This window comes from Colius striatus, chromosome W, assembly GCF_028858725.1.
Source record: "Colius striatus isolate bColStr4 chromosome W, bColStr4.1.hap1, whole genome shotgun sequence".
In the NCBI taxonomy this organism is placed as follows: Eukaryota; Metazoa; Chordata; class Aves; order Coliiformes; family Coliidae; genus Colius; species Colius striatus.
The window spans coordinates 7,897,367-7,924,771 of record NC_084789.1 but is presented as its reverse complement, the minus strand read 5'-3'; the positions used below and the strand labels follow the sequence as shown (position 1 = coordinate 7,924,771).

Sequence of the window (27,405 nt, the reverse complement as noted above, 5' to 3'; positions counted from 1 at the left end):
CACTTTGGTAACACTTTTGATAAAAGCCACTGGCTAGTTCCTAACGCTGATAGAGAATATTGCAAAGGTTATTGTAATCTTGTCAGATCACTAGTTGCAGTGGCCAATCTATCCATTAATATTTCTGAATCAATTTCATTTAGGACCCCTAATCCCATCCCTATGTGGTGTGTCCCTGCCAGTTAGGTCTCTTTGTGTTCGACCCCTAAAGGGCACCTGTTTTTGCAGCCAGGTTGTCCAGCTCTCAAAAAATGGAAGGGAGAGCATGTTGGCTGAATACCTGAAACATTGATTTGCATCAGCATCTCAACACATTTAAGAGACCATTCTGGGTTGAACAACATTTGTTGTTGACCTATATTTTTGATCACATATGGTCTGATTTCAAAGGTCTTTGGTTCTAGCCTTAGGTCAATTTTGACTTTATAGTGCAGTGCCTGTCCTTCCGATCCTTGCCATAGGCATGTGACCAAGGTTGGTTTGGTTAGGTTCAAATTAAACTAGCACTTCAGTCTCTCTAGGCACACTTGTCCAAGTTCGTTTGAGGATGTCATCATTCTCACACCAATCATAGTGTCCCAAGTTATCATACCAGCGAATTCGCTAATTTCCCAGGGGTGAGCAGTATCACTCCCTCACCACACGCAAGAGGTATTTATAACCCCCTTACAACTTATGGGGTCTTGTTAAGCTCTACTACCCCTCGTCACTACATGAGGTGTCCCAATCACGGCTTATAGACTCATCCTCTGTACCTCCTGTAGATATTCCCAATTTACATACCTGCTCTGCTGGCCAACAGTCTGTCTTTTCCCCGACAGCGATTGGATGGGGATGGGAGACTCTCTGGAGAAACAGTCCAGTGGCGTGCCTAGAATGTCCCACACCCAACCAGTCCAAGCAGTTGGACAGAGAGGTTCTCCTGGCTGGCTCGCCAATTGACATGCGGAACAAACTCTATAACGCGGTTAAGGGTTATAAAGCAGGTATGTATTACGCCGGTGGGTGTGAGGGAGATAACTGCCCAACTTGAACGCACTATTGTCTAACAATCAGCTACTTATAGTATACAAGTAGGGGTATGCATAAGCGCCTACTACATATTCATAACCTATCCCTTCTTCGTATTATAATGAGTTCTCTTCGAGCTTGTACTTGTGCAGTGCCTCCTGGTTGATTTCCAAGCTACAGAGCAGGATGCAACCAGTCTTCTGTTTTTCCACATTCCAACTTCTTCTTATCTGTAAATGTCTGCACACCAGCTCCTTCATTATCAGCATTCAGGGTCTTCAAGGCCTTTACTTGAATTCCAGTGAGCTAAGTTTTTCTTATTATGATGTTAGTTTACAATGAACCGAGTCCTAACTTCTTAGGTTTTCCCCCCCGTATGTCTGCTTTTGCTCATCAGTGTTACTTCCTTCTCTGGCGATATTTCAAAATCTTTGCCCTCTGGTCAGTTGGTGATCACTTGGCCAGGGCCCCAGGAGGAACCAAGGGAGTTTCCTTATCTATTTAGTTCTTTTTCATGTACTACCAACCAAGGCTAAACATCTGATTTCTCTGCCTCAAACACCAAAATCTGTACATACAGAAATAGACACATCAAATAATACATTCTTATAAACATTTTAGCTATATCTTTCACTAATAATTGGAAACTTTATTCATATTTCACTAATGATGAGCTACTTATATAACATTTGATTGGGAGGTTAATCTATAGGTCAACTTTGGTTCGGGGTCTGTTGCTCAGGTCTCAGCATTTCTATCTGTGATGGTAATCTGAGATTGATCAACACTATTGCTTAATTGTGCCCGAGTTCTAGCCAACAAAATATAAGGATGAGTTGCACAGATGGTGACCTCATGATCAATGGTACTATCATTGGTTCCACATACAATGTTATACTATGATATGACTGATTCTCTGCATCCCAAGGAGGAAGCCAAGCTCCTCCAGTCTACTGTGTGTTATTACTGGCTACTGGTATCTTGGGATCCCACCAAGGCAAAAATGGTGGGTTGATGACGTGTGCCCAATATATGTGACCAGTTGCTTTTGGCCAAAATAAAAATAGCAAACTTATGCTTACTTCAGAGTTGGTTGAAATAAGGGCCAGATAGGTAAAAAAAAGAAAAAAGAAAAAAGAAAAAGGTATTTTCCAGCATTGGCATCGCTCCTACCCATGCCATCGTATTCTCTGCATTCTGTTGTAGTTGTTTCAAGACTTCCCCAAGTGACAGGCACAGTTGCCGAGTTCCTAGGAATCTGTTGCCTGCGCATTGATTCCCGTATCGTCAGTGTTTTTGGGTTGAAAGGTTGATTCTTCCAGCTCATTATATGGCTTAACTTTCCTTGTTGGTATCCACTGAGGATCTGTGAGCGATAAAACACAAGCATACCCTTCCCCCACACCAACAGATCTACTGTCTCTTTACAAGGCTGAGTCTCCTTCAGGATCCTTGTACAGAACCCACAAGTTAGCAATAAAGTCCGTTGTAGTGCTGAAATGGTGTTGCACAGCTGTCAGGACAAAACTATTTATGTTTAAAAAATTAAGAGTATATAAAGCCATTGCTAGCTGATTATGTGGTGTGTCCAAAGAATTCCCCCTTCTTTGTTCTAAAATCGGGGTTTTCAATGTAGCATGTGCACGTTCGACTATTGCCTATCCTGTGGGAGTATACGGAATACCCATCTTATGTCAAATCCTCCATTGCTGTAAAAAAAAACAGTTGTATATTTTGAGCTGTGTAACCAGGACCATTAACAGTTTTAATTTATTTCAGCACCTCCGTGTTTGCAAAACAGCTCAACCATGACTTGGTATACACACAAGCTTTTCCCCAGAGGCTGCAGTGCCATGTATCATTCCAGAAAATGAATCAACGTAAATGGCAGATTAATTAGTTACAGTGGAGACAGAGTTAAATATTGCCATACTGATCTTGCAGAAATATATACAGTGTATGTGTTTGTAGCACAGACTAAAGAGCACAACAAGCCAGTCTGTGATAAAAGAGGAAAACAGGAGTATCATCTTTCAGTAATACATACACTGTTGCTCCAGCTACTTCATCTAATATTAGTTTGGATTTAGTAACCTGATGTGGGGTAATTGGCTCAGCCTTAGTCAGCAGCGGGTCCATCTCAGAGCCAACTGGCACTGGCCCTATCAGATACAGGAGATGATTCTAGCAGCTCTTTTTTTTTTAAAGAAGCCACCCCTGCAGCCTCCTGGTACCACAACCTGGCCACATAAACCCACTACATCTGCAGAGAAGCCTGCCAATTAACAACTACAACAGTTATAGCATGATCAGATTAAAACTGTCATTAACTTGATCCCCACAGTAGGCACCAAAAAAGGGCTATGGTGGGTTGACCCTGGGGAGCAGCCAAACTCTCTGCTGTATGTATGTAAACCCAGATGCATGTATTTGTAGGATGACTGCAGTTTGAAGATAATGCAAAGATAAAAGTCTCTAATATGATAACACCTGGTGAAATAATCTTTTCTCCTGAAATTTCTACCGATCTTGAATCACAATCAGCTATATTGAAACCGGATTCAGATTTCAGGCATTTTGAATTTTTTAACCTGACCCAAACCCAAAACTTACAAGAAATGTTGGATTTGAATTTATTTTATTTATTAGCTCAGAACAAAAGCACATTCATTTTCTTCTGTATTCTAGATTTTGAAAAGATTTCTTATGATTATTCAGAACATATGCGATTAGCTTTTTAAATATACACACAATTTTTACAATGAAATGTCAAATTGATCAAGCCACCCTAATATAGTTTTCTCAACCATAAAGAGCATGTTACAGGCGATAATAAAAGTTTTTCACAATTTTGAATGGATCCATGTATCTTTGTGAGGCATCTTTTCCAGCTATGGCAGCCATTAAAACCAAGTATTGACATAAACTGATCTTAGAGACAGAACTTGAATTGCTGTATCACAAAGTGTTAAACCAAGATTTTTTTAAAATAGTGAAGATTCAATCACATTGCTCTCACTAAAAATAATTCATAATATTTTTTAGCAAGCACAAAAAGGGTTTTTTGTACCATTAATATATAAAATAAAAGTATTTTAAAAATATTGGTCATCTTTCATCCTTTTTTGTGTATGTTTTATGTTGTACATAATATTTTAGCACAGTAATACATTTATATGATTTCTAAATAAATAAATACACGCATAGTGGGGGTGCATGCTCAAAAACTTTTGTACTCATAGGAGTGTGTGATCAAAAATTTGGAGGCCACTGTTCTAGGCTAACAGGTGGATACAGAAGTGAACCCAGAATTTTTTTCATTTGTACAAAGGAAAGCCAAAAGCTTGGTAAATTAATAGCTTCAGGAATGGTTCTATGATCTAGTTTCTAGGACATTTGATCATTACCATCAGTTCATTGAGAGTGGACTCTTTTCACCAAAGATGTGAAAAACAACATTGTATTATTTAGTCTAACATTCTTAACAGCTCTAATCTAAGAGGTGAGGAAAGAAGGTTCGGAAAGATTCCTGTAATCTCCACTCCTGATTTTAAGTAAATAAAATCAGGTAAAGAGGTGAATAGAATGAAAAATAATAGAGAGTAAAGAATTACTATTGTTGAGAAGCCAGAAAAATTACAGATAATCCAAGAACTATCTCTAATCTGGCTGGAAAACTGGATGGAGATAATAAATGGAGATAATAAATGCAACATTTGTGTAACTGACATCAAGGATTCAATCATCAAGCATCTGGAACAAAAGAACAGAAGGAAGGGAACTGCTTTGGTTAAATTACTAAAACTTGATATGAGAACTGAAATATAATAGCATAGCCATCATTAATGAAAAATAGGTATTTTTTTAAAATACGTTCTCTCACAATACATTAGTAAAGATAGTAAATGTTTCACCAAGGTTATTTAGAGAGATTGTATTGATTGTAATGATATAATCAAGTGTTACATAGATAAAAGAAAAACTCTGGAAAAAGTTGGTTCAAGAAGCGCTTTTGAGAACCTGCCAGAGAGCAACAGAATAAGAATGAGCTTGGACAAAGATCGATGTGACATTTCAGAGATCAATAACAACAACAATTTCCAATAGTATTTGAGATTTCACAGATATAGGTCAGAAAACAATGGTCATGAATACCAATAGGACTCTCATATTTCTTGGCATTTCAGCTGACATGTTTCTTCTTTCTTTCAATACTTAAAGGGGGCTTATAAGAGAGATGGGGACAGGCTTTTACCAGGGCCTGTGGCAACAGGAGAAGGGGTAATGTTTTTAAACTAAAAGAGGGTAGATTCAGACTAGACATAAGGAAGAACTTGTTTACGATGAGGATGGTGAAACACTGGAACAGGTTGCCCAGAAGAGGTTGTATATGCCCCATCCCTGGAAACATTCAAGGTCAGGTTGGGCCAGGCTCTGAGCAATCTGATCTAGTTGAAGATGCTCATTGCAGGAAGGTTGGACTAGATGACCTTTAAAGGTCCCTTCCAACCCAAACCACTCTATGAAATAAACCTAAATCAACCTCAAGTATTTCATGCTATAACCTCTAATGGTTGTGCAGAACTTTGTTGGTTTGGGGCGCTTTTTTTGACTAATATTCTATAACTGCCACTGGGGGATAAGACTATTTCATTATGAGAACCAGTTTAACGAAAGTATTGTTTGAATACGTCAGGGATGTCTGCCATGCAACTTCTATGACCCATTCATCCAAACCCTCAAATACGTACTGCAATTGTCATCTTCTCTAACTAGGAAGCGTACATCTCAGTCCACCATCCCTCTCTGTGATCAGAAAACAACTAAAATCAAGTTAATTCCTCTAAACTTCTTAAAACCGTCTTCCACAGGAGGAAGCAAGTATTTTTAAGCAGGCTTTTATGAGAAAGATCCCAAAAATAAGGGAGGGATATGAACAGGAAAATAGGGTTAAAATATACCAAATAATGTTTTTGCACTATATTTAGGATTTACCTTTCCATGGTGATACAATTCTATCTATTGAACAGTGAGACATAATCTCCACAATGGGAAAAGGTGAATTGTACTAAAAATGCAATACAGGTGTAGTATATCACAACAAACCTAGGCCACAGTGCTAAAAAAAAGATACAACCAATATGTTTTCACAATGAATTTTAAAACTTTTTTTCTTGCATTGTTTGATAATGCTTGAAGTCAAAACCATAGAATGACTATATTTGGAAATAATTCCTCTATATTATATAGAATCAACATTTCTCATATCCTCCTCCTACCCTTAAGTCACAGGTTTATGTGGAGACATTTTTGATTGGTACCAGGAAGAGGAGGCTGCAGTGCTGTCCCAGTTAGCAGTTCTTGAAACATCACCAGGGTCTGAGGTGGACTCAACTCCAGCCCAGCTGGGCCAATCTGGCACCTCTGCCATCACTATTTAAGAAGGGAAATCTGCAGCTGGAAGAGATAGAGGAGTGGTACAAGATGGAAGTGACCATGTGGACCCCAGAGAAGGAGGAAGGAAAGATGACTGTCAGACTGGAGACCCCTCTGCAACCCACGGTGAGAATGCAGGTGGTACCCACGCAACCCACATAAGGCAATGATAGGACTGAGAGCCACCAGCAGCTATGGCTGAATGCGCCTGGATGGGCAGGAGACTGTGTGGGGAGGCAGCCATGGCACTGGCCATGCTGGAGTGCCTGCGGGCCACACAGACCCACACAGGAGGGACGAATGCATGCCGGATGGATCCATGCAGGACCCATCCCCCAGCAGGTCCCCCAGCGTGAGGGGCCCCGTGCTGGAGCAGGGAGAACCAGCGAGGACTCTGTCTGCCTTGAGGAGAGACAAGCGGCAGAAGCCATCAGGAAAAGACTGAAATTTCCATGCCCTGCCCCGCTGAGCCATTCAGCGGGATCTCAACCAGCCTGAGAGTTGGGCAGAGAGGAACCTCATGAGGTTCAACAAGGGCAAGTGCAGAGTCCTGCACCTCGGGAGGAACAACTCCATGCACCAGTACAGACTGGGGGTTGACCTGCCGGAGAGCAGCTCTGCAGAGAGGGACCAGGGAGTTCAGGTTGACAATAAACTAAACATGAGCCAGCACTGTGCCCTTGTGGCCAAGAAGGCCAATGGCATCCTGGGATGCATCAAGAAGAGTATGTCCAGTGTGTTGAGGGAGGTTCTCCTCCCCCTCTCCTCTGCCCTCTCCTACTGTACATTTACAGTACATTGATGACATAATTGTATGGGGCAACAAGGCAGAAGAAGTGTTTGAGAAAGGGAAAAGAATAATTCAGATTCTCCTAAAAGCTGGTTTTGCTGTAAAAAGAAACACAGTAAAGGGACCTGCACAAGAGAGACAGTTTTGGGGCATAAAATGGCAAGATGGGCGTCGGCATGTGCCTATGGATGTTGTGAACAAAATAGCGACTATGTCTCAACCAACTAATAAGAAAGAAACACAAGCTTTCCTGGGCCTTGTGGGATTCTGGAGGACGCATATCCCAGGTTATAGTCAGCTTGTGAGCCCTCTCTTTAGAGTAACCAGAAAGAAGAACTGTTTTGAGTGGGGCCTTGAGCAACAACAAGCTTTTCAACAAATTAAACAGGAAATAGCTCGTGCAGTCGCCCTTGGGCCCATCCGGACAGGACCAGATGTGCAGAACATCCTCTACACTGCCGCTGGAGAGCATGGTCTCACCTCTGGCAGAAAACATCTGGAGAAACCCGAGGTCGACCATTAGGGTTTTGGAGCCGAGGATATCGAGGATCAGAAGCCCACTACACCCCAACTGAAAAAGAAATACTAGCAGCATATGAGGGACTTCGAGCTGCTTCAGAAGTCATTGGCACAGAAGCTCATCTCCTCTTGGCACCACGTCTGCCTGTGTTACACTGGATGTTCAAAGGGAAAACCAGTGCTACATGGAGTAAGTGGCTGGCGCTGATTACACAACGATCTCGGCTGGGGAAATCTAATCACCCAGGAATCCTGGAAAAGATCATGGACTGGCCAGAAGGCAGAGATTTTGGAGCATTGCCTGAGGAAGTAGCTCGTGCCCAAGAGGCACCACCATATAATGAACTATCAGAAGATGAGAGGCATTATGCTTTGTTTACTGATGGATCCTGCCGCGTGGTAGGAAATCATCGTAAGTGGAAAGCTGCTGTGTGGAGTCCCACACGACGAGTTGTTGAGGCCACTGAAGGAGAAGGCGAGTCAAGTCAGTTTGCTGAACTGAAAGCCATCCAACTAGCTCTAAAGATTGCAGAACGAGAGAAGTGGCCAGTACTCTATCTTTATACTGACTCCTGGATGGTGGCTAATGCTCTATGGGGATGGCTACAGCAATGGAAGAAGACCAACTAGCAGCGCAAGGGTAAACCCATCTGGGCTGCTGCATTATGGCAAGACATTGCTGCTCGGGTGGAAAACATGACTCTGAAAGTACGTCATGTAGATGCTCACGTGCCAAAAAGCCGTGCCAATGAAGAACAATGGAACAACCAACAGGTAAACAAAGCTGCCAAAATTGAAGTAGCTCAGGTAGACCTAGACTGGGAGCGTAAAAGTGAGCTATTTATAGCTCGATGGACCCATGAAACATCAGGACATCTGGGAAGAGATGCAACATATAGATGGGCTCGTGATCGAGGGGTGGACTTGACCATGGAAGCCATTACACAGGTCACCCACGAATGTGAAACGTGCTGCAATCAAGCGAGCCACACAAATCAAGTCTCCCTGGAACAGAGGCCGATGGCTGGGTTTTCAATATGGTGAGGCCTGGCAAATTGACTATGTTGGACCGCTACCACGAACACACCAAGGCAAGCGTTATATACTCACCATGGTGGAAGCAACTACCGGTTGGTTGGAAACATGCCCTGTAAACCATGCCACTGCCCGAAATACTGTCTTGGGTCTTAAAAGGCAAGTTTTGTGGTGGCACGGCACTCCAGAAAGAATTGAATCAGATAATGGAACTAATTTTTTAAATAATCTCATAAACTCCTGGGCAAAGAAACATGGCATTGAGTGGATATACCACATCCCCTATCACGCACAAGCCTCTGGAAAGATTGAAAGATATAACGGATTACTAAAGACCATGTTGAGAGCACTGGGCAATGGGGCATGGAAGCAGTGGGATAAAAATTTAGCAGAAGCCACTTGGCTGGTTAACAGCAGAGGTTCAACTAACCGTCCTGGTCCTGCCCAAACAAAACCACTACATACTGTGGGAGGAGATAAGGTCCCTGTAGTGCACGCAGGGAAATGGCTGGGGAAGGCAGTATGGGTTGCACCTCCCATGGGAAAGGGCAAACCCATTTGTGGGATTGTCTTTGCTCAGGGGCCTGGGTGTACTTGGTGGGTGATGAGAAAGGATGGGGAAACTCGATGTGTACCTCAAGGAGACTTAACCTTGGGGGAAAAAGAACCTGTTATGTGAGTTATCTGTTGTAGATGAACTTCGCAAGAAAAACCGGACAACTGGACAAACCAAGACGGTGCTGGTGCCCAACACTGAACATACTGTTTCCCCTGGCCTGGATACCCATCTTGATGGATAAGACAGAAGTTATGGCCTGCTCCAGTGAACATCTACAGAGGACGAAAGATATAAGAATGTTGTTTGTTTGTTTGATGCAAGATGCAAGAGGGAATACAAGAATGATGTTTGTCTGTTGAAGAGTGGGGGTACTGGTTAATGAGAGTATATAAGAATGTATATGGGTTGTTAAGACAGTTTGTCTGAGCATGACATAAATGGTATGGAATAAGGGGTGGAGACTGTAGTGGGTCGGGGATGGTAGTGATTTTCCACAGCAGCTCTTGCAGTGCTGTGCTTACTGTGGATATCAATATTATGACTACTGCTCACACAGCATCAGGGCTGTCCCTCCAGCATTCCTTCCCCCACCTTCACCAATAGCTGTGGGTGGGCACGATCTTGGGAGGGACCATGGTCAGGACAGCTGACCCAGGCTGACCAAGGAGATATTCCATACCATATGACGTCAGCTCAGTAATATAAACTGGGGGAGAGGAGCAGGAAGGGGAGGCAAGATTCATTTCTGGCCTTCCAAAAGCAACCGCTACGCGTACCGAAGCCCTGCTTCTCAGGAGGTGGCTGGACATCGCCGCTGATGGGAAGTAGAGAGTAACGGCTTTATCTGCTTTTGCTTTGCTTCCCGCCCGCGCACGCGGCTTTGCTGCTTCTTTATTAAACTGCTTTTATCTCAACCCACGGGACTCCCATCTTATTTTTCTCCCCTTCCCTGGCTTGCTGAGGAGGTGGGGGATAGAGCGGTGTGGTGGGCACCTGGCATCCAGCCAGGCTCAAACTACCACAGTATTTAAAAGATGTATGTTAAGAAGATAGGGAGGAACTTTTATTTGCTGTCTCCAGTGACAGGACTAGGGGCAATAGGCCTAAGATGGAACACAAAATGTTCCACTTAAACAGAAGGAAAAACTCCTTTACGGTAAGGGTGAGGGAGCACTGGAAGAGGTTGCCCAGGGAAGTTGTGGAGTCTCCTTCTCTGGAGGTTTTCAAAACCTGCCTGGACACGTTCCTGCACGACCTCATCTAGGTGAACCTGCTTTAGCAGGGGGGGTTGGACTTAGATGATCTCTAGAGGTCCCTTCCAACCCCTACCATTCTGTGATTCTGTGAAGAGCATACAGCATGGCGGTTCTTGTAATATAGTCCCTCCTTTCAACGATGGCTTGATTCCCCACATCGGTGGGCTAGACAGGGTTTGATGTTTTCCATCAAGCTTTTTCAACTCATTCTGGTATTACAGATAAATGATTGTTGCAGACTAGAAATATCCGACATCTCTGTTTCAACCGTGACTGCAACTGGGACCTGTCACTCGTACTCAAATTCCATTCTGATGTTCAGGATGAATGCTATAAATCTTTCTCTCCATAAGACTGCTAAGTATGTGTATGTGCATAGACACGTATGTTGGAGAAGAAAACAGCCAGTCTCCAGGCATTCATCAAACAGTCATCTAGGGTAGGGACGGAGAGAACGTTGGCAAAAAGAAAGCTTTGTCAAAATGTGTCAACGTGTTTCGTTTTTGATCCTGTACACAGCAACTCTACTGTTCTGTTGCTTGGGTTTGTTGGACTTCCTTTAACTTGAAATAAGTGCAAATACTTAATATGAAAACTGATGCTGGATTTAATCCTACCAAGCTGAATTGCTGGAATCATTTAAGAATGCACTTTTTTGAAACCCCACCCCTTTTTTAAAAAGAACTGAAGCCAGAGAATGCTAGAAAATTTTCAAAGGCCCAAAGCTTTCTAAAAACACAAAAAAATGTGCCAAGTTAAACACACGCCAACATGAAAAGAAGAAAGTAATTCAATATACAGCCTGGCATTCCCCATTGGAGGCATTCTCGTGGCTTCTCTGTGGAGCTGTGGAGGTTTAGCCCTGGCTAGGTGCCAGGTACCCACCAAATCGTCCTATCACTCCCCGTCCTAAACTGGACAAGGGAGAGAGAAATATAACAAGAGGCTCACACGTCGAGATAAGGACGGGGAGATCACTCAGCAATTAGCGTCACAGGCAAAATACACTCAACTTGGGGAGAAATGGGTTGATTTATTAATGAACACTCAAAATAGAGCAGGGAAAATGAGAAATAAAACCGAATCTTAAAACACCTCCCCTCACCCCTCCTTCTTCCCAGGACTCTCCCTCCTCCCCTGCCAGCGGCATAGGGGATGGGGGTTAACAAACAGTTCATCACAGGTGGACTTTGGCGCTGCTTCTTCTCAGGGGGAGGCCTCCTCACACTTCCCACTGCTACAGTGGGGAGTACCTCCCATAGGAGATAGTTCTTCATGAACTGCTCCAGCATGGGTCCTTCCCACGGGGGCAGCTCTTCACACACACTGGCCCAACGTGGAAAAGTGTCCTTCAGGAAGAGACTGCTCCAGAATGGATTCCCCACAGGATCACAAGTCCTGACAGCAAATTTGCTCCAGAATGGGCTCCTCTCTGCATGGACTCCCAGGTCCTGCCAGGAGCATGCTCCAGTGTGGACTTCCCACGGAGTCACAGCCTCCTTTGGGCCATCTACCTGCCCTGGCACGGGATCCTCCACAGTCTGCGAGTGGATCTCTGCTCCACCGCAGACCTCCATGGACTGCAGGGGGACAGCCTGCCTCACCATGATCTTCATCACAGGTCACAGAGGAATCTCTCTTGCAGTGTTGAGGCACCTCCTCCCCCTCCTTCTCCACTGACCTTGGTGTCTGTGGAGATGTTGTTTTCACATTCTCACTCCCTTCTGCTGCTGCGCAGCAACTTCTTCCCCTTCTCAGATACGTTATTCACAGAGGCGTTACCTCAATCACTAATCGGCCAGGCCTTGGTCAGCAGCAGGTCCATCTTAGGGCCCACTGGCATTGGCCCTATCAGATACAGGGGAAGCTTCTGGCAGCTCTTTGTTTAAAGAAGCCACCCCTGTAGCCCCCCGCTACCAAAAGCTGGCCACACAAAACCACTACAAGAGCCAAAGGTCACTAGCGCTGGATCTGTTACAGGCCTTTGTTTAGTTGTAATTTCCATTTCTCTGTATTCTAAGCTGTACACAACAGTCTTTGCTATTTGTTTTCAGTATTCCTTCTATTCCAGCATTTCACACGGTGAAAGAGAAGAGTCTAAATGCACTAGCTAAGAAGCTGTATGGACTTCCTCTATATTGAGTATTGATTGTAGATCTTTTTAAAAAAAGCTAACTTTCTGTTCTACTTGAGCTATATTGTGTACCTTAATGTACATACATAATGTATATGTATCATATATATATATGATTATATATATCAAGATGATCAGGGGACTGGAGCATCTTTCTTATGAGGAAAGGCTGTGGGATCTGGGACTGTTCAGTCTGGAGAAGAGGAGACTGAGGGGGGAATCACATTAATACTTACGAGTATTTAATAGGTGTACGTCACACTTTTTTCAGTGATGGGACTAGGGGTAATGGACAAAAGCTGAAACACAAAAAGCTCCACTTAAACAAGGAAATCTTCTTTACTGTAAGGATGACAAAGCACTGGAAGATGCTGCTCAGGCAGGTTGTGGAGTCTCCTTCTCTAGAGGTTTTCAAAACTTGCGTTCCTGTGCAACCCGATCTAGGTGGACCTACTTTAGAAGGGTCTTGGACTAGATGGTCTCTAGAGGTGCCTTCCAACCCCTACCATTCTATGATTACCCGATGCATTATATTTTTACAACAAGTGAAGTTCTCAAAGATACTAAAAACAGTAGTCTGATCTAAATTTCGAAATATTACTTATTTTGAAATAAGTTCAAACGTACTGTCGTGGTTTAATCCCAGTAGGCAGCTAAGCACCAAATAGCCGCTCACTCACTCCCAGGTTTAATGACAGTTTAATAGGTCAAGCAAAAGCTGCACTCACAAGCAAAGCAAAACAAGGAATTCATTCACTACTTTCCATCAGCAGGCAGATGTTAAGCAAAGCAGGGCTTCATCACACAGAACATTTACTTCATCATTCAGAACGTCACCCCCTCCCTCCTCCTTTCCCCTAGCTTTTATTACTGAGTATGATGTCATATGGTATGGAATATCCCTTTGGTCAGTTGGGGTCAGCTGGCCTGGTGGTGTCCTCTCCCAACTTCTTGTCCATCCCCAGCCTAATCGCTGGCAGAACAGTGTGAGAAGCAGATTAGGCCTTCACACCATGGAAGTTATTGCTGAACATAACTGAAACAGCGTGTTGTGAACACTGTTTTGGGCACAAATCCAAAACATAGCACCATACAATCCACTATGAAGAAAAATAATTCTATCCCAGCCAAAACCAGCACAATCTCCAACCTTTATTCCATACCATTTACATCATGCTCACGTCCTACAGTATCTAATAAATCCTCATTAACTACCATCTCTCTTCCCATCCTTTTTAATCGTTGGGACACACAGCGGTGGCAAAGCTCGTTTATTTGCAGCTGGGCGGCCAATTGAGGTAATCCGGGGGTTCCTGGAGCACGGGGAGTGAAGGAGAAGCGAGGAGACCCACCAGGAGCCGGCAGCTCTCGCGACGGGGACGGTCTTGCGTGGAGGCAGAGCCGCAGCAGCCGTGGGGGATTTAAACATTCTCCAGGGAGCGCGGCAAGCAGGACGTGGCGCGGCACCCAGGTGTGGCATGGCAGTTTGCACAGGCAGGGCGAGCAGGGAGGATGGGCAAGGAACGATCCCTCAGCCCACATAGAGCCGCAAGTTGGAGAAGTGCTCCTGCCCCAAGCTAACAAGATGGTGGGCACTCGCCTGAGGGCTAAAGCCAAGACTCAGATGGAGAATACCCTGGTGAAGATCGATGCATCCACCCAGAGTCGGTCAGCAAGGATGCTTCAGTCCAGGTGGAGAGCAGGGGGTGTCTAGGATGTTTAGGGACCTATGCTGCTGAGGTAAGTACGTGTCATAGGTGCCCTCAAGTTCAAGAGCTCCAGCGTCAGGTGAAAGAGCTGCATGAAACCGTTAGTAGCTCTGTAGTATCAGAGGGATGGAGGTGGAGATCGACAGAGGCTTCCACAATCAGGTACAGGCCTCCAGTGAATCCGATACGCCTTGGACCCTGGTAACATAAAAAAGTAGGGCTCGTCTTCATAACCCCTCTTTCAGAGTGCCAATTACAAATAAGTATGAGGCAGTGGCGACGGGGGACTTAGACGAGCAAGCTCCAGAAGGGGAAATCCCAGCAAACAATTCACCATCAGCTGCTCCACCAGCAACAGGTAATGGGTGCCATAAAAAGAAACGACAGGTGCTCGTTGTGGGTGACTCATTGATAAGAGGCACCGAGAGACCCATCTGTCGTTCACACAAGGAGTAACGAGAGGTGTGCTGCCTGCCGGGAGCCAAGATCCATGATGTGGCTTCAGAGAGTGCCACGTCTCGTCAGGGACGTGGGCTACTATCCCCTACTCCTCTTCCATGATGTAATGAGACACGATATCTCCAGAATCAAAAAGGATTTTAAAACCTTGGGGGAGCAAGTGAAGGGTAGGGGGGCACAGGTTATTTTCTCTTCCATCCTGTCCACCAGAGGTAAAAGGGAAGTCATCAATGAAAAAAATCAGCCAAGTTAACTCCTGGCTAAGAGGCTGGTGCCGGCAGGAAGGTTTCGGTTTTTATGACAACTGATTCTTCTTTGGGGACTATAACTTGATAGGACAGGATGGAATTCATCTCTCCCATAAGGGCACTAGAATATTTGGGAATAGGCTAGCCAACTTTAAACTGAAGGACTTGGGGGGTGGAGGGAAAGAAGTAACATAGAACAAGCTATCCTCTCTAGCAGGGAAAGAGGGCAGGGCAGGGAATGCAATGATAAGTGCCCCTCATCCGCACACCGTGTTGAGATGCAGAAGACTGTCCACCCTGAGGGAGAGCCAAACCGGGGAGGATCCTCCTGCATCTGTCCAGGGAAACCTGTGTGTTTGAGTAAGCCCCTGCGTTGCCTCTACACCAATGCACGCAGCCTGGAATAAGCAGGAGGAACTGGAGATGTGGGTGCGGATGTGGGGCTACGACCTCACTGCGGTCACAGAGACGTGGTGGGACAGCTCTCATGACTGAAACACGGCCATGGAGGGCTATGGATTGTTCAGGAAAGACAGGCTAACAAGGTGAGGAGGTGGAGTTGCTCTCCATGTGAGGGAGCAATGAATGTGCATTGAGCTCTGCCTGGGTGGGGATGAGGGGCATGTGGAGTGCTTGTGGGTGAAAAGTAAGGGGCAGGGTAAGGTAGGTGATACTCTTGTAGGAGTTTGCTACGGGCCACCTGATCAGGAGGAGGAAGTGGATGAGGCCTTTTACGAACAGTTGAGAGCTGCCTCACAGTCACAATCCCTGGTTCTCACGCGGGACTTCAACCTCCCCGATATTTGCTGGCAAAGCCACACAGCCAAGCACACACAGTCCAGGAGGTTCCTACAGATGACAACTTCCTGTCACAAGCGATTGAGGAACCAACGAGGAGGGGTGTGCTGATGGACCTTGTGCTAACAATTAAGGAGGGTCTGGTTGGGGATGTGAAGGTTGGAGGCAACCTCGGCTGCAGCAACCATGAGATGATAGAGTTCAAGATCCTGTGTGGAAGAGGCAGGACACAAAGCAGGCGAGCTGACTTTGGCCTCTTCAAAGACCTGCTTGGACAGATCTCATGGGATATGATCCTAGATGGCAGAAGTGCCCAAGAGAGCTGGTTGATCTTTAAGCGCCACTTCCTTGAAGCCCAGTATCAGTGTGTCCCCACATGTAGGAAAGCAGGAAAAGGAGGCAGGAGGCCTCCATGGATGAGCAAAGATCTTCTGGGACAACTCAGGGAGAAAGCAGCCATCTATGAGAGGTGGGAACAGGGCCTGATTTCTTGGGAACTTTGCCAGAGCATGCAGGGGTGCAACCAGGACAGCTAAAGCCCTTTTAGAATTAAACCTAGCCAGGAAAGTTAACAAAACTAAGAAGGGGTTTTTTAGGTACGTCAGCAGCAAAAGGAAGATTAGGGGGAATGTGGGCCCGCTGCTGAACACAGAGGGTGTCCTGGTGACGGAGGATGCAGAGAAGGCCGAAGTACTGAATGCTTTCTTTGCTTCAGTCTTTACAGCCAAGGTTGGCCCTCGGGAAGCCCAGTCCAGCAAGGATAGTAGGATGGCCTGGACAACAGAGGACTTGCCCTGGGTGGAAGAGGAAGAGGTTAAAGACTTGTTGCCCAAGCTCAACACTCATAAGTTAATGAATCTGGATGGGATGCATCTGAGAGTGCTGAGGGAACTGGCTGATGGAGAGCGGCTTAGCAACTACATCATTTTTGAACAATCATGGAGGACAGGCAAGGTTCCCGAGGACTGGGGAAAGGCCAATGTCACTCCAGTCTTCAAAAAGGGCAAGAAGGACAACCCGGGAAACTACAGGCCTGCCAGCCTGTAGTGGTTTTGCCTGGGCCAGGTTTTTTGGTAGCAGGGGGGCTACAGGGGTGGCTTCTTTAAACAAAGACTTGTCAGAAGCTTGTAGCTCATATGAGCCTGTAGCTCATAGGGTTAGGACCAGTCAGTTCTAAGCTGGACCCCACATCTGACACAGGCCCAGTCAATTAGTGATCGATTCACCGCTGTGAATAACGAATTTGAGAAATGGAAGAAGATGTCGCACAGCTGCAAAACTGCAGCAACAACAGGGAGTGAGAACGTGAAAACATCTCCACAGACACCTAGGTCAGTGGAGAAGGAGGGGGAGGAGGGAGCTTAGGCCCTGAAAGAAAGACTCCCCTGTGACCTGTAGCAAGGACCATGGAGAGGAGCCCACGCCAGAGCAGGTTTGCTCTCAGGACTTGTGATCCTGTGAGGGAACTCGTGCTGGAGCAGTTGGTACCCGAAGGATTGTTCTCCCTGTGGATGACCCACGTTGGGGCAGCGTGTGAGGAGCTGCCCCCGTGGGAGGCCCCATGCCGGAGCAGTTTGTGAGGAACTGTAGGCCCATGGGAAGGACCCACGCTGGAGAAGTTTGTGAGGGACTGTCTCCTGTGGGGAAGGGACCCCACACTGTAGCAGTGCAAAGTGTGATGAGGCCTCCCTCTGAGAAGAAGCAGCGCCAAAGTCCATCTGTAATGAACTGACCGCAACCCCCATCCCCTGCGCCGCTGGGGGGCAAGGAAGGGGCGGCCCAGGAAGAGGGAGGGGTGGGGGGAGGTGTTTTAAGACGCGGTTTAATTTCTCATCTCCCTGCTCTTATTATTCCTTTAATAAATCAAACCTTTTTCTCCCCGAGTTGAGTCTGTTTTGCCCGTGATGCTCTCCATCCTTATCTCCGCTCACAAGCCGTTGGTTAAATTTCTTTCTCTCTCCTGATCAGTTTAGGAGGGGGAGTGATATTATGACTTGGTGGACACCGGGCTAAACCACCACACAGTCTCAGCTCTATCCCTGGAAAGGTGATGGAACAACTCATCCTGAACGCAGTCACTAAACATGTGAAGGAAAAGATGGTTATCAGGGGGAATCAACATGGATTCACCGAGGGGAAATCCCATTTGACCAACCTGATAGCCTTCTATGAGGGCATAATCCAGCTGCCTAGATGAGGGGAGAGCAGTGGATGTAACCTACCTTGGCTTCAGCAAGGCTTTTGACACCGTCTCCCATAACATCCTCATCAGAAAGCTCAGCCAGTGTGGATCGGATGAGTGGACGGTGAGGTGGATTGAGAACTGCCTGAATGACGGAACCCAGAGGGTGGTGATCAACGGCACAGAATCGAGTTGGAGGCTTGTGGCCAGCGGAGTTCCACAGGGATCAGCTCTGGGGCCGGTCTTGATCAACATCTTCATCAACGACCTGGATGAGGGGACAGAGTGTACCCTCAGCAAGTTCGCTGATGACACCAAACTGGGAGGACTGGCTGATTCACCAGAAGGCTGTGCTGCCATTCAGCAAGACCTCGACCGGCCTGAGAGTTGGGCAGAGAGGAACCCTCATGAGGTTCAACAAGGACAAGTGCAGAGTCCGGCACCTGGGGAGGAATAACCCCATGCACCAGTACAGGCTGGGGGTTGACCTGCTGGAGAGCAGCTCTGCAGAGAGGGACCTGGGAGTTGTAGATAATAAACTAAACATGAGCCAGCAATGTGGCCTGTTGTAGGCGCCCAGAAGATCTTGGGTTATAATGCAAGAGGTGGAGGGTACAGAAGAGGCGGGCACAGGGTGGAGTGAAAGGAGGTGCTTGTGTTAGCAGATAAAAGCGCATGGCGCAAGCAATTAGTTGGACTAAAGCATCATCCATACTGAGTATGCAGTGATCTTGTCCCCTCAGCGGTCGGTGGGCTGAGTGATCATTTGAATGCAAGCTTCAAGTCCAGAAGTTAGTTTACAAACTCTATAGAGTGGAAAAATGTAGCTTTAGCCAGTTTCCTTCAAGTTACAATATTGTTCCTTTTTTTTTTTTTTGTTAAACTTGTTGGGTTTTAATTGTATAAATGATCATAAATTATTGTTGCTATTCACAAAAGCATTAGAATCATGCTGTGTATTTCCCTCATTTGAGTTGTTCTGTGTTCTCAGCAGTGGTCTTTAGCTTGTAGCTATATCCATAGAATCGTAGAATGATAGGGGTCGGAAGGGACCTCTAGAGATCATCTAGTCCAACTGCCCCTGTTAAAGCAGATCCACCTAGATCAGGTCACACACAAATGCGTATAGGCAGATTTTGAAAATCTCCATAGAAGGAGACTCAACACCCTCCCTGGGCAGCCTGTTCCAGTGCTCTGTCACCCTTACAGTAAGGGGTTTTTCCTTATGTTTATATGGAACTTTTTGTGTTCCAGCTTATGTCCATTACCCCTTGTCCTGTCACTGGAGATAACAGAAAAAAGTGCTGCCCCAATATATTATATATTCTATATACGATATCCATGATCAATTGAGAGAAAAAGAAAAAAAACCTCTGCCCTGCAGATGAGCACCTTCAATCAAGGAGCAAGGGTCCCATCTCAAAGCCATGTTTTGTCCTATATCTCCCACCAAAAATCATACTAATTCAGAAGGTTGTTCATACAAAGTGTTTAACTCTCCATAAATTAACTGACTTTGCATACTTTAAACTAAGTTCTTGCTTAACAACTTCCCTAAAGATAGAAAAACCTAAATATGTGCTTAAAATATGCTTTTCAATTGCTTTTTAAGTCCCCAGTTTAGAAAAACATGCCACATAAATAGTATTATTACAATATAAGCATTTGTTTTACTGATTATATTCACCTACTAATATGCTTTGCAGTGAGAATTCTAATGTTAGTGATGTCACAGAAGAACACATTCTGAAACGGACTACTTGAGCTGGAAGGTACTATCCATATAGTCTGACTCAAGAGACCCATTTAACAAAGATTTTTTTTCAGAATGCAACACTAAAACATCCCAAGTCAAACGAGTAACATTAAAGTAGATTATATTGCCATACAACGTTCTTGTTCTACGCTATGAAGGTAGAACTACTGCTTTTATTAATTGAAACTGTATGTATTAAACTGTTAGACAGATCTCTGCTGTTCAGGAAAAATAGTGCTATTTTAATGAAATATAATACTTCACAAAGAACTAAATTGGGCTTTTTATTTTCGTTTTTGACCTTTAGCTGAACTACACTGTTCTAAAAGTAGACACAATAAATGAACAGAGGTATTAATCAAATTTAGATTCAGATTTTACTAGTGGTTTGGTTTTTTTTTTAAATAAAGCTCAGTGTTCTAGTTATTAAGTCAGCCAGGTGAGAAATTTTCAGCTTGAATGTAGTTGTACTAAGTAATGCATTTTACTATTTGTGAGATAATCCCTGTGTTTCATTCCATCTCCACATCACCTACCTGCCTACATATTTCCTACCTTTTTCATACCTTTAACACAAAGGATTTGAAAAGGTAAAACACTGACAGACTGGTATGAAAGAGTAAATTTGTCCATCAGCCAGTTCTATACAAATCTTTACAAGAAGATTTTATTTTTATTTTATTTGCTAAACATGGGGAAAATGACTATCAATATAGGATTTTATATCCAACATTCATCTCCAAAAAAGTTGGAAATAATATTAGTTAGACTATTTGCTAGCTGAACCAAGAGAAGACAACAACAACAAAATAATAAACCACTGACCATGTATACACTGAAACACAAAAATTGACTAAGTGAGATTAGTTGATACTGCAAGCTTGGACTTGATGATCTTAAAGGTCTTTTCCAACCAAAATGATTCTATGACTCACGTAGATACAAAAACCCCTACAACAGGCAGTTATGGAATAACCTCTTCAGGGGAGATCTCTTTCTAAATCCATTAGTTTGACTTATATCCCAAAGTAAAATAATTTGTATTCCTTCAAAACCATTTATTTGTTTACCTGTTTAGCTGGTGACTTTTAGGAAGTCTTAGAACGGATTAATTTACAAGAGAAGTTAAAATTTACAAATCACTTTAAGCAAGCATCATATGTCTAACTTTGCTCCATTTAATGATTCATTATTTTCTGTCTTGTCTCATAGTACTATGCTAAAAAGAAAAAAAAAAAAAAAAAAAGGAAATTAGAAACAGATAAACCAATCAAAAAAAACCAACCCCACACAACAGCCACTCTCATTCTAAACAAACAGCTTTACTACTTTTGGTACCAGAAGCATTCTGAATTGCTTTTGTTTTACAAGGGGCTTCTAATTTTTGAGGGACAAAAAGTTCCTTAAATTCAAAGTAGTTTATTATGAAAAGAAAAACATGACAACTGTTTGTACTCTTGCTTTATTATTACATCCACCATGGTCGCTCTTCAAAATTCAATCTACTACTGCTGCCAGGCATCAGTTGCTGAGCAACCTAAAAGGTATGTGGTGCTTTCAGGTTAAGAAGCATTAATAAACCTGTAGGCCTCCTTATACATTTCTGACCAATTTGCTTCACTGTATTCTAACTGAAAGCAAACAAGAAAGTTTTCCTCTGATTTGTCATTTAGAAGGACAATTAAAAATACTAAACACCAAGAAAACACAAAGTTAATATTACAACAGCTGAAACAGCTGCACAACATGCTCTGTAGAGATGCTTTATTTTACTGTCCCAAAGAACAGTATATCAAGCTCTATATTTTGGACCATAAATTAACCACCTAAGAAAACATCTTAAAAATGCCAGCATGATGCTTCATATTTACTTTTTATATTTATATACACCCAATGGATTTGCAAGTTGATTTTAAGACTTTTTTTTTTAATTGAAAATAATGAGTAAAACCAGGCAAACACAATCATAAAGATGCTGCAAACCAAATTAGATCTCTAGGGAGATGGTTTAGTGGAAGGCTTGGCAGTGTTAGGACAGTGGTTGGACTTGACGATCTTAAAGATCTTTTCCAACCAAAACTATTCTATGATTCTACAATTCTACAAGTACCTCTACAGGATCAGTGTTTTCAATAACATTTTAGCGAATCCACTGGAGAAGGGATAAGAAACAACACACAGAAGAGAACAACACGGCTTTTCTCCTGTAAGTTGTTCTATAGTAGTATGATTAAAGACATCTGTAAGAAATCTGGCTTATGCCTCTCGCTCTTTAAATATATCCCATATTACAACAGAGTATAAGGTGCGGATACTTGCTGCTTGGCCAGATGTCTATTGCCAAATGGAATATAACACACCTGAGCACTGACTGCATTTTCTTCAACAGTAGCATAAATTTAGTCTTACCTTTCCTCATATAATTATTCCCATGAAACCTGTGTTTTTGAAACCCCCACCCCTCTTTCAAATAAGATGGAGGGCAGTATCACAGAAACTATTTCCTTAGGAACACAAGAATAAAAAGATGCCTTGAAAGTTATTGGAAAGGCTAAGAGAGATAGTCTATACAATAACCAGTTTGTGCACCTCAAAACATTTCCTACTACTTAGTTGAGGTTTTCTACGTGGATCTCAAAAAAGAGTAATAAAATGAAGACTGTTTTGAAGGCAAGAAGTCCGGGGGAGGGGAACAAATTTCTTCCTAAAAGAGCATTCATGAAGGAGAACTGTTTTCTGACTGGTACTTTGGTTTTTCTCCAGAACTCATAAGTTTGCAGTATCTTCTCTAAAGCAAAATCAAAACTTCCTCCCCCCCCCACATTAGGATAAGACAAAACATAAAGAGAAGTTGCTTTATCAGGGTGGCTGAGGCACTGGAATAGGTTACCCAGAGAAGCCATGGATGTCCCATCCCTGGAAGTGTTCAAGGCCAGGTTGGATGTGGCTTTGAGCAACCTAGTCTAGTGGAAAGTATCCCTGCAGGGTGGTTGGAACTAGATGATCTTTCAGGTCCCTTCCAACCCAAACCATTCTATGATCTCCTGCACTTTCCATAGAACGGTAGGGGTTGGAAGGGACCTCTAAAGATCACCTAGGCCAACTCTCCTGCTCAAGCAGATCCACCTAGATCAGGTCACACAGGAATGCGTCCAGGCGGGTTTTGAAAACCTCCAGAGAAGAAGACTCCACAACTTCCCTGGGCAGCCTCTTCCAGTGCTCCCTTACCCTTCCAGTAAAGAAGTTTTTCCTTATGTTTAAGAGGAACTTTTTGTGTTCCAGCTTTTCTCCATTACCCTTAGCCGTTTCACTGGAAACTACAGAAAAAAGTGTTGCCCCATCCTCTTGACACACGCCTTTCAAAAATTTGTAAGTATTAATGAGGTCCCCCATCAGTCTCCTCTTCTCCAGGCTGAACAGTCCAAGACCCCACAGCCTTTCCCCATAAGAAAGATGCTCCTGTCCTCTGATCATCTTGGTGGCCCTGCGCTGGACTGTCTCCAGAAGTTCCCTGTCCCTCTTGAGCTGGGGAGCCCAACACTGGACACAGTACTCCAGATGAGGTCTCATCAGGGCAGAGGAGAGGGGGAGGAGAACCTCCCTCGACTTGCTGGCCACACTCTTCTTGATGCATCCCAGAATGCCATTGGCCTTCTTGGCCACTGTTACTGCTACCGGAAACATCACCAGGCTGCCCGCATGGATCACTCAGCCCACCGACCGCTGAGGGGACAAGATCACTGCATACTCAGTATGGATGATGCTTTAGTCCAACTAATTGCTTGCGCCATGCGCTTTTATCTGCTAACACAAGCACCTCCTTTCACTCCACCCTGTGCCCGCCTCTTCTGAACCCTCCACCTCTTGCATTATAATCCAAGATCTTCCGGGCGCCTACAACAGGCCACATTGCTGGCTCATGTTTAGTTTATTATCTACAACTCCCAGGTCCCTCTCTGCAGAGCTGCTCTCCAGCAGGTCAATCCCCAGCCTGTACTGGCGCATGGGGCTGTTCCTCCCCAGGTGCCGGACTCTGCACTTGTCCTTGTTGAACCTCATGAAGTTCCTCTCTGCCCAACTCTCAAGCAGGTCAAGATCTCGCTAAAAGGCAGTGCAGGCACAGAAGCACTACTACAGTAAAAAAGGGGGCAGGCTTTAATACATTCTGCAGAAACCTAAGCAGATGTCAACTGAGCACACAGATTATTCCTAAATTATCTAAAAAAAATAGCTTAGAAACTTCCTCAGATTCTCCTACTTGACAAAAAGGCAAATTCCTCCACGTGATTATTTTCACAGGAGGTTTTAAGAAGCTTAGACCAATCTTCAGGTTGCTGCTGTGAAAAATAGATCCTGAACTGCCGATTAAGTGTTCTTTCTAGTCATTTGCAATTGGCCAAAGAAGTCTTCTTCAAAATAAATTTTAAATGACAATTTCGTGTATATTGAGATGAAGTAGATAGTGTTTACACTCCAAAATAAAATGTATTAACAAAAGAGTAACTGTAGGCTATCCCTGCAACTCAGAGATGTCTGACATACAATCCTTCCCAGCCTTGCCACATCCCACTACCTCAAGTAAACTGTGAAACATTAAACCATGTGGAAGCAAAGTAAAACAAGTAAAAGAAAAGAACAGTGGATAGGAAACAATTCAGCAAAAAGTAACCACATTGAAGAGATTAATAAAGACTGAAACCAAATGCCAGCAAATACAGAAAACAATTATAAAATGTACATGAACAAACACAATCATCAGCAATAACAAAAAAACAAAGTAGGACTAAAACATAAATTGAAAAAGCAAAGAAAATGTTAACACAAGAAAAAGATTTAAAGACTGACATTTAGTTTAACTTCTTATCTAGAAACAAAATGAGCAAAATAATCCAAAGTTCTTTAGCTTCCCCCATTATCTGAATTCCAAATATCCCCTTAAAAATCTAGCATTTTGCCTTTCATTTCACAGGCTTGTATCTGTATGTTAGCTAACAGTAATTCTAAAAAGTGAATAATTATTTCCCTAATACAATATTACTTTATAGGTAGCTCAAAATTAGGTTTCATTCAAAAGGACCGATAATGTAATAAAACAAAAAGGAATCACTGAAGATAAAAATAATCCTAGTTTGTGCCATATAAGTATGGGTGTAAGAGGCAACTAAACATTTCATCATAGCACTAAGAGAAACCAGAATAAAAGCAAGTAAAGCAATCATACAGGAAATACACATGGGATATATGTTAAGAATGAAAAAAAACCCACTGGCTAAGGGGTTGTGAAGAACCAGATAGTCACACATTATGAATGTTTTTCTTTTAATTTTAAAAGAGGTTAAAACACACAATGAATATGTTCTGTCATTGTTTTTCTACATATCACTTTCATTAGGTAGCAGAAAGACATTATGTTGATAAGAAAGATAGTGTGTATGCTTTTGTAAGAAGAAGTGCACTTCCTAACACAGTATAAGCTAGGGTTAATAGACTATGAAACTATTTTAGAACATCTACTGAGATAATACTACTTGATACAGAAACTGAATGACACCAGGAAACTATTTGGATCAACAACATGGCATGATTGGACCACCTTAATTAAGAAAGCATACCCAGGTAGATGGTTCTTATTCCTATGGAACTAGATATTAAAAACTTCTTTAGCTCTTCAGAAACGAATGTGTTTCTAAGAAAGTAAGATAAACACACGGTGTCATGTGCTCTAAATATGCATAACTCCTTTGAGTTTATGGAAAACACTGGTTTCTATACTAGCAGGTTAAATTCTACAAGTTATTTGAGTTGAAGAATTCAAAAAGGCTCTGAATCAGTGCATGAAAAATACTACAATCAAATATCCCATGTAAAGCAAGTATGGTTTTAAAATAAAATTAAAATGTTAGTTGATGAGAACAGAAAGTTGGGAATTCAGAAGTACAGCCATAACATTAAACCTACAACATTAAACTGAACTTACAACCAGATAGCTTGGTTTATGGAACCAACAGCTAATTGCACGGAAGGATTTTATATACTACCAATTGGCCCTTCCATCTCTGCTATTAACTACTAATCACACCTTCAAGACAATTTTAAAGGATCTTTAATCCCTCTGCTATGTAACCCACCGGCCTTCCCTATCGATATACAAGATACTTTAGAATATTACAAGTACTGCAGCATGTCAAATAACTTCCAATTAAAAAAAAAAAAAATCTTCATAATAAACAACCACAGGGCAATTTACATCATATTTTTCCCCTTTGGAAATTATGTCTCTTCCCATATTGTAAAATGGGAGGGAAGAAAAGGCTAAGGAACAGAAAGCGCTCGAGGCTTCTCCCTCTCCCCTCCCCTTCAATCAATAATGAAGCTCAAAAAGAGCAGTTCCAGCCCAGATACTGCAAGGAGGGAGAAGGTAAGGGGGTAGAGGGGGAGGGGGGGGAGGAGGAGGAGGAGGAGGAGGAGGAGGAGGAGGAGGAGGAGAAGAAGAAAGGGATAGAAAGGCGGGATTGCAAGATCGTACAGAACAGTTATATTCACCTGAACCGTGGAAAGCTCTGTTGTTCTTGATGGCGGTGGCTATTGTAAGTGATGATGAAGGAGATGGAAAGCTGCGGCAGAGCAATTGTTGATGAGTAACGGTCACCAGGACTACGGTGACTATGGCGCTTAATTCACAAGGCAACAGTTGCTATAACTCACAAAAGAGAGAGAGCAAGCGAGAGAGGAGGAAGCAGTGTCTCAGCCGAAGAGACCCGGAAGAGGCAGGGCCTTCTGTATGACGGGCAGCTGCTCTGGGCCGGAGAGGAGGGGGGTCTGTTTTCGCAAGGGGGAAAGAAAAGAAAAGAAGGTTGGGAGGGACGTATTAACTCCTCGTTAAAGGCGTGCGAGGGTGCACCCGGTCTCCAACAAAGTGGCAGGAGTATGGCAATGGACTATCCATGGATGTAAAATCACTCTACATCGGAGCGAGCAGAGAAAGAGAACCTGTAGCGGTGGCTGATTGTTCTAATGGATAATAACCGCCAGGCCGAAACCCGAGTGAGAGGGAGGAGAGAAGAGGGGGTGTGGTCACATCAGCATATCTGTTTCCCGTGGGCATCGTGCTCACCGATATCCTGACGTCACATCCTATTAGCGATTAAAGATTAAGGGGGGAGGGGGAATCTCTCTTCAGTGGTTTGCTTTGCTCTTCCACCGTCCTTGCTTCCTGCTACTTGGAGGCAATTTAGAGTAAACAGGAAGTTATGCGTTGTCCTCAGTGCTTGTTATCTTTTCCACTCCTTTTTCCATCGGAAAATAGCAGTGAAGAGCTGCTGATGGATATGGTATTTGTTAACTGCCGCCAATTAAAGTAGGTGAGATGGTGGCAGCAGCTGTACTGCTCTTATTGGCAAAGCTAAACATTTTCTGTAATGGCTGTATGTACTTGGCCTGCTGGACCGGACCAGCATGTGAGTTACCAGCTGACTTGTGCCAGCCTTTCCCTCCAGTGATGTTCCTCATAGAC

The 27,405-nt window shown here is 43.7% G+C and overlaps 1 long non-coding RNA gene across 2 annotated transcripts; it reads right to left on the bottom strand.

Moving 5' to 3' along the window:
• Window positions 1-1,622: 1,622 nt before the first annotated feature.
• LOC133628584 (uncharacterized) lies at window positions 1,623-26,895 on the bottom strand. Of its 2 annotated transcripts, none has more exons than XR_009820762.1 (3): window positions 26,436-26,895; window positions 18,177-18,404; window positions 1,623-2,720 (listed from the first exon to the last, which is right to left on the bottom strand). It is a non-coding gene; the product is annotated as an uncharacterized LOC133628584 (long non-coding RNA). The 2 variants fall into 2 exon arrangements; XR_009820761.1 differs by lacking the exon at window positions 1,623-2,720 and adding an exon at window positions 11,169-14,647.
• Window positions 26,896-27,405: the final 510 nt, after the last annotated feature.